The sequence below is a fragment of the Hyaena hyaena genome, unplaced genomic scaffold, assembly GCF_003009895.1.
Source record: "Hyaena hyaena isolate Hyena2069 unplaced genomic scaffold, ASM300989v1 scaffold_704, whole genome shotgun sequence".
In the NCBI taxonomy this organism is placed as follows: domain Eukaryota; kingdom Metazoa; phylum Chordata; class Mammalia; order Carnivora; family Hyaenidae; genus Hyaena; species Hyaena hyaena.
In genome coordinates this window covers 497,590-510,941 of record NW_024081336.1, presented here as the reverse complement: position 1 = coordinate 510,941, position 13,352 = coordinate 497,590, and positions in this window count along the sequence as shown.

Here is a 13,352-nt window from a genome sequence, read left to right as displayed (position 1 = left end):
AGAAATTAGATATCCCATTAACTGTCTAACTGGACCACTTTTCTAACTGCTCCATGTTTTCTCTCTCTGTGACCACAAGCGTGCATCCTTCCTCTTTCTGCTTCCCTGGGTAGGTCTCACTCCTCAAGTCAGGTAGGGCATGTCCAGGTTCAAAAATCCTATACCCTCATTAAATAAATAAGATGAAGTCTTTCCTCAGATAAGTTACAAATTGAACTTTACTTTCTTTAATGTTCATATAAACTTCAGTACCAACAGAACAACCTTACCCTAATGACCACTGGACTTCTGATGGTTAAGAACAAAAGGGTCAATTCAAAGCAGAAAGCAAATTTCAATTCCAACCCATAATAGAGCCTGTAAGAATGCAGCAATTCTTCTTGCCTCAGGAAGAGCCAAGGGTAGGCTGTCCCAAGATGGACAACTTTGGTGTGAACATTATTTTGAGTTAAAAGCAATTAAAACCCAACAGATTCAGGAAAAGCTCTTTACCTCTCCTTCAACTACCTGCTTGTATTGGGAAGAGAGCTATTAACAGAGATTCCTCTTTACCTAAGAAACTTATCCACATAATAGGGCAACTTTTGTTTTCCAAACACCTCCTTTCACCTTCTTGCAAATGGTCTTTCTCCCCTTTGTATCCTCAGACCCCACCCCCATCCGCATAGCCCACATAAGCATCATGTTGCCTGACTGTCTTTGGAATTTCCATGTCTATATGGATTCCTCACATGTATGCTATTAAATTTTATTTTCTCCAGTTAATCTGTCTCATGCTAACTTGATTCTTAGTCCAGCCAGCATGACCTTGAAGAGCAGAAGAAATTGTTCCTCCCCAACCCTTACCACAAGCCATGCTGAGGAGTGATTAGGAACACAGGCTGTTACAAAATACTGCTTGGTTGAGTGCCACCTCCCTGCTGAGCCTGTTGCTTAACCTTCCCATGCCTTAGGTTTCTAATTTTTAACAAGAAGATAATAATTGTACTTACTTGGTAGTATGCTGTGAGGATTAAATGTATTCACCCTTATAAAGTGCTTAGGAGAGTGGCTGGTATATGTTTATAGCCATTACCATTTACACATATTACTGCTATGCATTATTTAAATAAAAATCTAATCATTACCCTTCCAGAAAATGGTTGATATTGAGAATCATGAAAGACAGAGGGCTAATTTAGGGGGAAGGGTGATACTTCCAGGGTGAGAAACCACAAGTGTGAGGTGCTAGCAGACAAGTAGCTCAGTTGATGCTCCACGGTGGTTACTCAATATGTTTGTGGAATAAATGACTGAATGATGGAATGAATAAATAGGTGAGGCATTGGCAGAAGAAAGAGAAAGGGAGATAGGCAAATGCCAAAGATAAAACTGCAATTTTGCCTAACGCCCAAATGCTAACTGGTATATCACTGAAATTGTAATGGACTTGCTATCTTTGCCATGGGTCCATTGGTTACTGTGCTTGAAACTATGTACACACTGCTGTGTCCAACAAGCTGAAACACTAGTCTTCTTTTCAATTTAGTATCTCCAGTCCCAAATCTGTCAGAGTCCCTACACTTCAGTGTGTCTACTTCATGCTTATTTCTTCCATACAAATGCCGAAAGGGATTTGGAGAAAAATAAGAATGAAGAGAAAGATAGAGAGAGAAAATGGTACTTTGTCACTGTGGTGGCAGTGACATTAGAAAGTATGCCTAGAGAGAAGACCATAATCCTGGAGACTTAGTACCCTCATCACACTGACTTCCCTCTTCTCTCTTACCTTCTCAAGAGGAGAATGCCCACATTCCCAGGGAACTCTAGAACAGCTGCCCATTGAAGATCTCCTTCCTTTACGATGAAGATGGAAAGTTGAGGTTTGTCACTACTTCCTACAGATCTATTTTTAATTATTTTAATGCCCCAAAACTATACTGATCACACCTATCTGGAAAATCTCTAATCGTGTGTGGCCTATTCTCTTCATGCTTGGACAAGATTAGCTGAACAATGCTGGCAAGTCACTCTTCAGAGTAAAATGTTCACTATAAATTCATGGTGATCAAAAGACAGTTCAGTAGTACTCAGTAATCCCACTATATTCCTTGTTCCTCACTTTCCCATTCTCCACAACTATTTTCTCTTGCTCACTGAACAAGTCCAACTCTCTCTTTGTCTCATAACTGGTCTCTGACCCTTTACCTTTCTACTACCAAAGATGAAAACTTATCCTCATCCACATCCATTCTACCTCATCCCTTCTGGCAAACAGGGGTCTGCTTCCCTTGTTTCTTAAATCCGTGACTCCTAGGAATCATCTCCTCACCCCTCACACTCCAAATCTAATTCACCACCAAATCCTGTTCATTCTGCCTCCTAAGTAAGTGCTTTTGAATCAGTCTCTTTTCCATCTTTGCCACATTAGCAAAGCATTAGAAATCTCCCACTTGGGGTGCACCTAGGTGGCTCAGTCGGTTAAGCATACGACCTTGGCTCAGGTCATGATACCATGGTTTGTGAGTTTGAGTCCCATGTTGGGCTCTGTGCTGACTGCTCGGAGCCTGTAGCCTAATTTAGATTCTGTATCTTCCTCTGTCTGCCCCTCCCCTGCTTGCACTCTGTTTCTCTCTTCCTGTCAAAAATAAGTAAACATTAATTTTTTTTAAAAAAACAAATCTCCCACTTGGTGTACTGCCATTGCTTCCAGACTGATCTTACTATATCCATCCAATAACTCCATCTATCTGTTCTCTTTATTTTTAATATTTTATTTTTAAGTAATCTCTACACATGGGGCTCAAACCCACAACCCTGAAACCAACAGTCTCATGCTCCACCGACTGAGCCAGATGCCCTCCATCGATCTATTCTTAAAAACAAAAGTAAACAAAAATTTTAAAAAATGTTTTTAAGTGTGATACTACATATATACTGAAAACCTCACAAAACATAAATATACAATGTATACACATTATATTACCACAAATTGAATACCAGTTTAACCACCACCCAAGTTAATAAATGGGGCATTGGCAACCCTGAACCCCACCTAAGACACTTTCTAATAACTAGCTCATCTTTCCCTCTCCTTGTATAACCACTATCCTGACTTCTAGCACTACACATTAGTTTTGCCTGCTTTTAATTTTATGTAAGTAGGATCATACTTTATGTATCTTTCTAAGTCTGGCTTCTTTCATTTAACATTATATGCATGGAGGTTAGCCAGGTTGCAATGTAAAATCATAGTTTATTCATTCTCATTTCTATATAGCAATCCATTGTATACATACAGCACAATTATTAATTATACTTTTTTTAAGCTTATTTATCCATTTTGAGAGTGAGAGAGAGCATGAATGGGGGAGGGTCAGAGAAAGGGGACAGAGAATCTCAACCTGGCTTCTCACTAGAGCACAGAGCCCAATACGGGCTCAGTCTCACAAACCATGAGATCATGACCTGAACTGAAATCAAAAGTCAGTCACTTAACCGACCGAGCCACTCAGGTGCTCCTAATTCCACTCTTGATAAACATTTAGATTATTTCTAGATTAGTGCTATTAAGAACAGCAAGCTGCTATGAATACTGTTATACATGTCTCATGCTCCAAATGTGCACATATTTCTCTTGGGCCTATCCATTCTAGTCATAATAACTACAGTGACTTTTCCTAATGCAAATCTAATCATATTATTCTTTCAATGATTTTTTAATAATTCTTGGGAAAAACTAAAATTCTTCATTTGGCCTGCAAAACCCTGCATAATATGGATTCTGTCCTTTCAGAACCTTTTCTCAAACCTCACCTTCTTTTGCTTCAGGTTCTTCTTTCCTTTCCTGAAATGCAAAACATCATGGTGTCTTTTAAGTTTCTTCTACTTGCCCAGATAACTACTCCTCTGCCTCTTTGCCTAGCTCCCTTATTTTTTCTTCAGATCTCAACCCTGTCTTCAGCCCCAGATGGAATTTTTCTCTAACCTTCCTCTCCACTTTAATTTTCTTCACATCACATATGAACTTCTTATCATTTGTCACATTTGTAATTTTATCTTTCTTTGATTAACATCTATGTCCATTTGGCACCTCTCCCTCCCTCCCCCAACATACACTAGATCATCAGTTTCAAGAGGATAAGGACTACAGAACTTGCTTCTGATTCTTTTTTGTTTGGTTGGTTGGTTTGGTCCTAGCTTTTACCCTGGACTTCCACCTGGCCTATAGTAAGAACTCAAGAAATATTTCTCCAATGAACGAATGAACGAATCAAATTACCACCCCTCATTATGGGTAAGGGCTATATGAATGAAGGTCAAGTATCAAAGAATTGGTGTTAGGGTCACTAATCATTTTGAGAGGATTATTAAAACAACAGCAACAAAACTCTCGCCTCCATTTTTCTAATGTCAAGAATTTGTCACTATGCTCATCAGCCTCACTTAAAACCAGGATTTGGCTTGTTTCACATGTATACAAATGTTAGTTTAATTTTGCCAATTATAGATAGCATTTTATGGAAAGATTTGTAACTGTCATTTCTTAGAATATGACTTAAGCATGAGGATATATTTAAACACTTCCATATTGATGAAATGTTAATTATGGACCTTCTGCTTATTTAGGTCTCTCCAGTGCAGCTCTGAGGGACAGAGACAAGTCTCTTCGCTACCAGCATGTCTATAGTGGAATTCTGTGGGGTCTGGCTTATGCTCAAAAGTACAGAGCAACATTTTTTAAATGAAAGAATAATGAAAAATAACAAACAGAAATACAAAGCACTTTCTCAGACATAAGGAGTATGCGTAGATGTGTGAAAAGTAGATGAATAAATATAAAGGGTACCATCTGGATTGGATACTTTAAATGGATTTTTCATCTCTTTATTTAATTGTTTGCATTTTTATGTGATACTTTTAATAGTATAGGACATTTGCTTGAGGCTATTTTTCAACAATGGCATCATAACTTCTGTTAGCTTCTGGGCAGGTCTAGAGACCAACACGGGACTCAAACCCATAAACCGTGAGATCATGACCTGAGCAGATGTCGGATGCTTACCCAACTGAGCCACCCAGCCCCCCCTAGATATTTTACATTTTTAACTGAATGAGTGTCTTTACTTTGCATTTTAAATTATTTGAAGTGAATTAAAAAGACAATTAAAGAAAATGGCTTTGTTGCTAAAGGAGGGTTATTTGCCCTTACATGTATCTTTTTTTTTTTCATAAAATGATTTAAAAGTTAGAAAACTTTCAGGAGTAAACAAGATTTATCTATTAACTGTATATTTGTAGAAGTAGTGATTTGAAAACCATAACAATTACCTGTTTGTATTTGTTTAAATATTTAGTTCTCTCATATTTAAAATAATGTTATATTAAATGTTTTCTAATGCCTCCTCAGCACTATTATTATTTGACTCTTCTTTCTTAGATTTTATTCTCTGATTTCCTAGCATGGTCAGAGTGAGTGGAATTGTATCCTAGCATGCAGCCCTCTAGTGGCTAAAACTTAAAAGAGGCACAATATTAAGAAAGAAAAAAAAAAAAAGGAATCCCAATTCTTCCAGAAAGAAGACTATCCATTTAGAGAAGGAAAACAGCCAGGAAGGGCAGAAAGTAGGTGATAGACAGTGAAAGGAAAATTAAATGAGAGGTCAAAGTTAAGCATTGTGAAATAGGGAGATGAGAAGGAGATGAGGAGTCAATATTTTCTGAGCAGAAATGGGTCTAGAAAATTTTTGTGTATTTTCTCCCTTTATCTTCACAAAGACTGTATGGATACAATCCTTATTCTATAGGCAAAGAAACTGAGACTCAGAGGATAAAAGAAATAACATGTCCAAATCATACAGTTAGGAACTAGGTGGAATTTGATGCCAAAGTCCATGCCCTTAAATATCAAGTCAAGTTGGAAACATTGAAGATGAGTTGGATGTAGGTTTTCCTTCATTCCTTATGGGGTTGCAACTTCCTGTTGGCTCAAAAACTAGATCAGCAGAAGTATGATGGATGAATGTGACAGCGGCACCACCCTATCACACACACCTATCCACCTACCTAGGGTTCTTGTGGAACTGGAAGTGAGGGGTGGAGTTCACTGATGACGCCCAGGCTCATAGATCCAACCATAATGCATTAGCTCAAATGGGTGGAGGGGGAAAAAAAACAGCAATACTATGACAAAGTGAGCTAAAGAAACAGTTTCTTTATCCCCATTCTGCAAAACACGGTATTCACATGCAGCATGACGTTAAGAGAGATAATAGCCTTCATCTTTCATAAATACCTTGTGCTTCTTATTTTACTTTATCTATTTTCATGACATGTAATACTGTATCTATAGCCAAAGGCTAGGGATGGGCTGTGTTTGGTAAAACATTATACTAGTTCCAGGCAATATCTAGAGACATTTTGTTGCAGGAGAGGAAACGACATGTGCCAGGGAGTACCTACCTGTTAAATACTCAATACTATTTGTCCATTGTTACAAAAGTAGAGATTACTACTTTTTAAATTAATTAAAAAATATATATATTTTTTAATGAACCCCCAGCACATATAAAGAAGTAAATTTCCTATTTGGTAGATCTCACTATAGTAAAAGCTCTACATGACTATCTGAATTTAAAATTTGAGTAGGTTGATCATTTTCTTAAAAATATTATTAGGTATGGGGCTTTTGGGTGGCTCAGCTGGTTAAGTGTCTGGCTCTGAATTTCTGCTCAGATCATGATCTCACAATTTGAGTTTGAGCCTCTTGTCAGACTCTGCACTGACATGCGGAGCCTGCTTGGGAGTCTCTCTCCTTTCTTTGTCCCTCCCCTGCTCATTCTCTCTCTCTCTCAAAATAAAATAAATATTTAAATATATATTATACATAACATAATATATATTAATATAATAATGTAATATAATTTGTTCCCTTTGTTATATATGTATTAGTAGTCATATATATAAATTTTTATATATAAGGATCTTATATATAAGATGCATCTTATACATGTATATAAGATCCTTATATATAAATACATATAATTATACATAAATGTATTTGTATATAATTAGGAATGAGAAAAATTCTTAGGGTTGTTTACTTAGGCTGTTCTCTCCTTAGGTAGTTTGTCGATCTTTCAAGACACACCAATTTTTCTGGATCTTAATGCTATCTCCATACTTCTCTTATACCTTTCAATATTATCATTTCTTTTGAGTAAATAGATTATTTTGTTCATCTTGATAATCATGTTTTTAATGGTAAAAGTAAACCTACTTTAGCAAGTCAAAAAAATCAAAGTATATAAGAAAAGCACTCATAATCTCTGTCTTCCCCCTTCCGTTCCTATCTGATGATATATCACATGTGAACAAATTGGTGGTAATCTTCCACATTTTTTCTGCTTTCATACCAACAAATATAGGATTTGTTTTTTTATTGCTTACTTCACATATAATTCTATAACTTGATTTTTTTACATATTATGGATATTTTCTCTTAAAACATTTATTTCTAACTTGTTCCTGTTTCAGTAGATGCAACACATTCCATATTATAAATGCTATTCCACTATTGATAGATATTTTGTGACTAGGTTTTAAAACACTATCAACAACACTACAATAAACAGATTTGTGCATTTGGCTCTCTATATTGGTAGCCATGTTCCTGCAGAATAGCTTCTTAAGAGCAGGATGGAGAAATTAATAGATATTTTCAAATCTCTCACCAAAAAGATAGTAGTATTCCCTTTAGGGAAACACATAAGAATATCTGTTTGAGTATTCAGTATCCTGTGCTGAATATTATCAATCTTTTAATATTTGTCAAACTGTTGAAAATAGTACCCAATAATTTTCTAATTAGCTTTTTCCTGACTATTAGAGATGTCAAATTATCTTTTCAAAAGTCAAATGTCAAGTTCCCCTTTTAAAGCTCTATTACCTAACACCTCTCATCCCAAGTCCTACCAGTAACCTGAGTCTTTTCAATGTACATGTGAAAAACTCATTCAAGAATGTGGCCATTTTTGTTCCTTGACTGTTGAAAAATGTCATCAAAAAGACATGACCACTGATTGACCTGTGAACTGGACTTGGGCACTCAGAAGCTCTTCACTCCCTCCCTTGTCCATGGAATGTGGGTTCTGCTTGCCTTTCCTGCTCCCAGAGGTTGCTCCAAGGATATAGCCTTGAGATGGAGATGTGGTGTTGAAAACACCTACACAGTATTTACCTTACTGAGCCTGTCAGGGCCTCTTTATAAACTTAATATCTGGGGGAGGAGGGGGAGGTATCGGGATTCATTTGTCTTGCTGCTGTCCTATACCAGCCTTGTATGTTAGTTCCCTTTGTTATTATTAAAACTACCACCTACCAGCCTCTTTCTTTGGTCTCTCCCTGTCCTCCGCATTCAGGGCACAGTTTCAGATTACACAGGAAAGCTCCCAAGAAGCCTGGGAACCAACATTGACCTCTTCATCTCTAATGATATTCACCTCCACCCACATGAGCCATCCACTTCCATGGACACAGATGAACTTGTCATTATCTGGAACTATGTGAACTTTTGAACTTAAACTCAGACATCTCATACTGCCTTCTTTTTACTCTTTCACTTCTTTCTCAGATATTCCCACAATACCTGTTAATTCATTTAACTGAGATTTCCAGTCAATTAGATGTTTGCAAGATCATCATCCCACAAGCAAGAAACACTTTTCCAAAAGTGAGGCAATCAAAGAGCAATGCTTTGCCCAAGCTTCAGAGAGCAATGCTTCTTGATCTTTCTTGGGATTATATAAAATCCAGTGATTTTCAATCCAAGAAGGCCTGGGGGAGTGTATGGAAACATTCAGATTGGTTTGAGTTGTCACAAAGACTAAGGAGTCATTACTGGCATTTCATGGAAAAGTTTCCAAGGGATGTTGTATGTTCTTCAAAATCTGGAACAGCCCTTTACAAAGAAGTATTGTCCCAATTAAAATATAAATAGTGGCCCTAGTTAAGATATACCAAACTCCCTCAATGATCTGGTTAAAAACAGGAATGCAGAAGCACATAAATTTTCTTTATGATTTATAGGGGTCTGCTGACCCCTCAAGCCCGTTTATGGAACCCAGGTTAAAAACTCCTGCATCAGATTTCTGAAATCTTTACAACATGCCATGATCTTGGAATTTTGTGCCCATGTGCTGACAGATGATTAATAGGTTACATCTGTAACAGAGTATTGCTAGGAGCTCTGAAAAGAACTCTAATCAAAATTACATTCTTAGGAAAGTAACTCAGAATAGTTCCTAATATTGCATTTAAGAAGACTGCAATTAAGATTGCATTTTTTGACAGCTTTCATTAGAGTTTTAACTGTTGAACTCAGTCAGGCACATGGTCTTAAATAGATTCCATTGCAGCATTGAAGAGTGTGAAATACATTCTCAAGCTTCCTTTGCAGGGTGTTCATTTACAAGAAAGCAATACTGATGACCCCCACAACTTCCTGAATTTGTCTTATATCACAGAAAGACTTATCAGTTCAGTAATTCTAGTTAATCTAATAAGATAATGTAATTATGTTTCATTGTGTACGTTATACAACAGGGATCTCCTATTTTACTGTCCCAGTTTTTCAATAAAGTTTTGATTATAGGCAAAAAAAAAAAAAACCCTCCCAGCTCCTACATAAACTAGATACTATTTAAAAATATGATTGGCAGCATTCAGCTGTTTCAAAACTTCCTTCTGTTGATATTTCTGCCATACTTGAAGCCCACAAAATAAACTGCTTCTCTTTTTCTTTTTGGAACGTCTAGTTAAATATGAACACAATAACCCCTTTACTTTGGTTTTCCGTAGAATAGCTAAGGTTCTAATTTTCACAAGGAACCTCACTAAATCTAAGAATAAGTTTTAAAGTACCATAAAATGCAAAAATTTTATGTAAGAAGATCATTATTAATCATAAATGCCCTCTTCTGTTTCATATTCCACCTGAAGAATTTATTATTAAGAAAATTCCTTTTCCTACTTTTCCTTGGAAAGGGATTAGGTAGAACTCACAGTTCTATGGATAGTCTGGATTAAACAATGGATTTTAAGGAGGTTTTTAATTTTCATAGGGAATATATCAACATTTTTAAAAAAGCATCAATTTTTGTACTGAAATTTTTCTTCTCAAATTAGGTAGAGTTATGGGGCGCCTGGGTGGCTTAGTCGGTTAAGCGTCCGACTTTCGCTTAGGTCATGATCTCGCGGTTCGTGGGTTCGAGCCCCGCGTCGGGCTCTGTGCTGACTGCCAGCTCGGAGCCTGGAGCCTGTTTCAGTCTGTGACTCCCTCTCTCTCTGACCCTCCCCTGCTCGCGCTGTCTCTCTCTCTCTCTCCTAGAAATAAATAAAAACATTTAAAAAAAAATTAGGTAGAGTTATTTCTTCTCTACTTCATTACAGAAATAAGACTTGGTTTCAGTTCTAACTGTTTTTGTTTCCATTTACTGTGTCATATCCTCTTTGTCTTTATACATCTTTACCCCCTTCAGCTGGATTGAATGAGCCACCCAGATGCCCCTCAAACATAATTTTTAAAATTAAGATATTTTAGTAAATATTAATATGACTGTATCAGTGAAAAGTAGAGCAATTTTCTGGATAATGAAGACAAAGACTGTAGTAAGGCGAATTAGTTAATTTAGATTTCTTTTGAATCAGTAGAAGTTACAACATTATTTTCCATCTTTCATACAACTTTGCCTTTGCAGGCCTAACTAATAATTCTCCAATATAACTAAAATGCTATTTTGAAAGTTACAGTATTTGGTACTTCTCAATATGTATAAATAACATTATGTTATGTCATTATTTTCATATTGTAAAGGTTGATAGTCTGAAGTTGTTAAATTACTCATAACTATTTACATAAAGAATATATATGAAAGTGATTATTCTTTAAACTATTCTGAGGTTTATGTTCAGACATTTATTTATTTATTTATTTTATTTTAAAGAGTTTTTATTGTTTATTTATTTGAGAGAGAGACAGAGCATGAGTGAGGGAAGGGCCAAGAGAGAGGGAGACACAGAATCAGAAGCAGGCTCCAGGCTCTAAGCTGTCAGCACAGAGCCTGACATGCAGCTTGAACTCATGAACTGCAGGATAATGACTTGAGCTGAAGTCAGACACGTAACTCAGACATTTGGAAATGTACTATCTAATTTATAGGAATTAGAAGTAAGACTGTGTAAATCTTTCTGAACATTGAAATTACCATATTTCATTCTTCTGATTTTTTTCCTTCTCAAAAAGCACCTTGTAGAACTCGAAAACTATTTTATAAATTTAAAGAGAAACTACTCTCCACAAATTTCTTATCTAAGAACTATTTTTGTTTGTCTTTTTCCTTTTGATGATATCTATACATTTTAAACTTAATTTACAGGTAATTTTTAATTAGCGTTTGTTTATTATACATTAGCAAATAATCCAAAGATGAGTTGTGCATTAGTCCATAATTTCAAGGAATTGACAATCTAGAGGCAGAATTTACCCAAAAACAAGCAGTTGTTGATTAGCTCCTATTTCATCCAGAGAAACAATGATGAATTGGATAGACATGATCCCTTCCCTCATGGACTTTACATTCTAGTGAAGGATTCAGATAATAAGTTTGTATATAAATAGAGAAGATCATTACAACTTATGATAATCACTAAAGAAGAAATGAATAGGGTGTTGTAAAAGAAGTGAAGGGACAGACATTTAAAAAGATGTATTCAAGGCATGGTGCTGTGTCCTGTGGGACAAAAACTCAAAGATGAAAAAGACCTAGTTCTGATCTCCAGTTCACTATCTCTATATGGGATATGACAAATATATAAACAACTACATGTACCAGAATCAAAAAAAAAAACCCATAAAAAGATAAAAGTAACAATATAGAAATGAACAACAGGTAAATAATCCTGATTGGAATTATTCAGGAAGCATTCATGGGCAAGGTAATGTTTCAGTTGGGTTTTGAAGGATGACTATGCTTTTGCTGATAGAATAATGAGTAAAAGACAATATGACAAAAGGCAGAGGAGGGTGAAATTACACTCCAAATCCAGGAAATGTGACTGTTTCACATTTGGCAAAATGTATGAAGAGGGGCTTGTTGGGGCTAAATGACCATGCTAACAATGAAACTAAGACCAAAATTGATTTTTTTTTATATCTAGTTCAGTCTAAAGTAGCTGCTAGCTCTTGTCTAATTCATTTCTATAAATATTTTTGGGTGTCTCCATTTTAGTTCCCAACAATTTCAGTTCAAACTGGTCATTCTGAGAGACCTTATGGGTTACCCAGGGTATGTATACATGTGAATATGTGTTTTCATGATTTAGGATAAGTGTGCATGCACAAATATTCACACACACACACACACACACACATATATATGTATATATATACATATATATACACGCATATATATATATATATACATACATATCCTACAGTGTAAATCTCATTTTCTCTACCCCTCTCCTGTCATCTCCTTTATTCATACCTAGCAGGAAATGGACACATGGCTATAAGATCATGACAGACAGCCTAATGAATGTCTGCCAAATTCTTTAAATTAGCAAAAAGAAACAAGCTATAAATACAATAAGGTGGCATTATTTTTATGAAAACATTTGAGCAGAAATGATAATCCTAAACCATAAAGAACAGTATTTTAGCATTAACCTGGGAAAGAAGAATAGCAAGTTGTAGGAATAACAGAGCTGTGGGTTCTAATCTCAGCTTAACCATGACTCACCCATATGACTTTGGACATGTCATGGAGCCACTCTGCATTATTTCCACATGGGCAAAACAGGGATGACAATATTCACTATACCTCAGAGGGAAGATGTTTAGACTATCTAATTAGTGATTGTAGAGTGTTATTAAAATACGCTGCATAATTATTATTGGATCTGAGTCCCATCCTATGTAATTCAATGAGAATTTTATTATTACCCCTTTAATTATGGCTGCAGAATTTATATAAGGCCTCCCATTTCCTCTACCTTATTCCTCACAAAGGAAACTTTGAAATGTACCTCTGTGATAAATATGGTAGTTCTCTTTTTCTAACTATCTGTTGAAGAAGGATTATTAAAACCAATGAAGAATACTTCTATGTGGACCCAGAAGATATTATGAAAGACTAAGGACTGCAATAGGATGTCATTTTCTGCCCGAGGAGTCAATAAATTAGTTCCTAGACCCAATTAGTAACATCTTCTATAAAGGAACAATTGTACTTAATTTTAGAATCAACACCAAAAATTGCAATGAGCCAATATTTCTTTACTACATACAAATTGTGATCAAATCAGCTTTTTAC